This window comes from Oncorhynchus gorbuscha, linkage group LG08 (assembly GCF_021184085.1).
Source record: "Oncorhynchus gorbuscha isolate QuinsamMale2020 ecotype Even-year linkage group LG08, OgorEven_v1.0, whole genome shotgun sequence".
NCBI classification, from domain to species: Eukaryota; Metazoa; Chordata; class Actinopteri; order Salmoniformes; family Salmonidae; genus Oncorhynchus; species Oncorhynchus gorbuscha.
In genome coordinates, this window is record NC_060180.1 from 67,581,238 (window position 1) to 67,584,884 (window position 3,647).

The 3,647-nt window shown below is 50.8% G+C and overlaps 1 pseudogene; it reads left to right on the forward strand.

Annotated features, from left to right (window-relative positions):
* Positions 1 to 754: 754 nt before the first annotated feature.
* The window catches only part of LOC124040685, a 3,393-nt pseudogene continuing 500 nt past the window's right edge, over positions 755 to 3,647 (forward strand).

The following is a 3,647-nucleotide window of genomic DNA, read 5'->3' on the forward strand; positions in this document are numbered from 1 at the left end:
ATGTCATCATACTCTTATTAGTCCTGTGGCTTCATCTGCTACAACAAAAACAAGTGTATTTTATCGTAAAGGCCCAGTGCAGAAAAAACTATATTTTCCTGTGTATAAGTTTATATATATTTCCACACTATGAGGTTTATTAATACTGTGAAATGGCGAAAATTATTATAATTCCCGTTTAGTGTAAGAACTGTTTGGAAAGACCACCTGAAATTTCAGCCTGTTAAGGTTAGGCTTATATTTAAAATCAGTTTTTATACATTTGTGTAAGTGCCTCCAGAACAAGATTCACGATGAAAAACGCTAACCGGCTGTTTTTAAGTCACTTCCTTTTGATGCCTAATGAACACCTTGGTATCGTCTCTATTTGCAGGGTCAGCGTTTACCATCACCAATACCACCACCATCACCACCATCATCACTGCCACCACCATCACCACCATCATCACTGCCACCACCATCACCACCATCACCACCACCACCATCATCACCATCACCACCACCATCACCACCATCACCACCACCACCATCATCACCATAACCACCACCACTACCACCATCATCACCATCACCACCACCATCACCACCATCACCACCACCACCATCATCACCATAACCACCACCATCACCACCATCATCACTGCCACCACCATCACCACCATCACCACCATCATCACCATCACCACCATCACCACCACCACCATCATCACCATAACCACCACCATCACCACCATCACCACCACCACCACCATCATCACCATCACCACCACCACCATCACCATCACCACCACCATCATCACCACCACCACCACCATCACCATCACCATCACTACCACCACCATCACCACCACCACCACCACCACCACCACCATCACCACCACCATCATCACCATCACCACCACCATCACCACCACCATCACCACCACCACCATCACCACCACCATCACCACCACCACCACCACCACCACCACCACCACCACCACCACCACCACCACCACCACCACCACCACCACCACCACCATCACAACCATCATCACCATCACCATCACCACCACCATCACAACCATAATCACCATCACCACCACCACCATCATCACCGCCACCACCATCACCACCACCATCACCACCACCATCACCACCACCATCACCATCAACATCAACACCACCACCATCATCACCATCACCATCACCACCACCATCACCACCACCATCATCACCACCATCATCATCATCACGACCATCACCACAATCACCACCAACACCATCACCACCATCACCACCATCATCATCACCACTATCACCATCACCACCACCACCATCATCAACACCATCACCACCATCACCACCATCATCATCACCATCACCACTATCACAATCCCCACCATCAACTCCATCAACACCACCATCATCAACACCACCATCACCACTATCACCATCACCACCACCACCAACACCATCACCTATCACCACCATCACATCACCACCATCATCACCATCACCATCATCACCATCACCGCCATCACCACCATCACCACTCTCACCATCACCACTCACCATCACCACCATCACCAAAACTATCACCACCATCACCACCATCACCACCACCACCATCATCACCATAACCACCACCATCACCACCATCACCACCACCACCACCATCATCACCATCACCACCACCACCACCATCACCATCACCACCACCATCATCACCACCACCACCACCATCACCATCACCATCACCATCACCACCACCACCACCACCACCACCACCATCACCACCACCATCATCACCATCACCACCACCATCACCACCACCATCACCACCACCACCACCATCACCACCACCATCATCACCACCACCACCACCACCACCACCACCACCACCACCACCACCACCACCACCATCACAACCATCATCACCATCACCATCACCACCACCATCACAACCATAATCACCATCACCACCACCACCATCATCACCGCCACCACCATCACCACCACCATCACCACCACCATCACCACCACCATCACCATCAACATCAACACCACCACCATCATCACCATCACCATCACCACCACCATCACCACCACCATCATCACCACCATCATCATCATCACGACCATCACCACAATCACCACCAACACCATCACCACCATCACCACCATCATCATCACCACTATCACCATCACCACCACCACCATCATCAACACCATCACCACCATCACCACCATCATCATCACCATCACCACTATCACAATCCCCACCACCATCAACTCCATCAACACCACCATCATCAACACCACCATCACCACTATCACCATCACCACCACCACCAACACCATCACCAAAGCTATCACCACCATCACCATCACCACCATCATCAACACCATCACCATCATCACCATCACCGCCATCACCACCATCACCACTCTCACCATCACCACTCTCACCATCACCACCGCCATCACCAAAACTATCACCACCATCACCACTATCACCACCATCACCACCATGATCACCATCACAACTATCACCATCCCCACCACCACCGTTCATCAACACCACCATCACCACTATCACCATCACCACCACCACCATCATCACCGCCACCACCATCACCACCACCATCACCACCACCATCACCACCACCATCACCATCAACATCAACCACCATCACCACCACCATCATCACCACCATCATCATCATCACGACCATCACCACAATCACCACCAACACCATCACCACCATCACCACCATCATCATCACCACTATCACCATCACCACCACCACCATCATCAACACCATCACCACCATCACCACCATCATCATCATCACCACTATCACAATCCCCACCACCATCACTCCATCAACACCACCATCATCAACACCACCATCACCACTATCACCATCACCACCACCACCAACACCATCACCAAAGCTATCACCACCATCACCATCACCACCATCATCAACACCATCACCACCATCACCATCACCCATCACCAGCCATCACCACCATCACCACTCTCACCATCACCACTCTCACCATCACCACCGCCATCACCAAAACTATCACCACCATCACCACTATCACCACCATCACCACCATGATCACCATCACAACTATCACCATCCCCACCACCACCGTTCATCAACACCACCATCACCACTATCACCATCACCACCACCACCATCATCAACACCATCACCAAAGCTATCACCACCATCACCATCACCACCACCACCACCACCATCATCAACACCATCACCATCACCAGCACCATCACCAGCACCATCACCATCACCATCATCACCCAGATCACCATCGTAATCACTATCACCATCACCAACACCATCACCAAAGCTATCACAACCATCACCATCACCACCATCATCAACACCATCACCACCACCATCACCATCATCACCATCCCCATCACCACCATCACCACTATCACCACCACTACCGTCATCAACACCATCACCACCATCATCATTACCACCACCATCACCATCACCCCACCACCATCATCAACACTGTTACCATACCACCACCATCACTATCATCACCATCACCATCACCATCCCCATCAACCCCATCACCATCACCACCATTTCACCACCATCACCACCACCTAGATAATC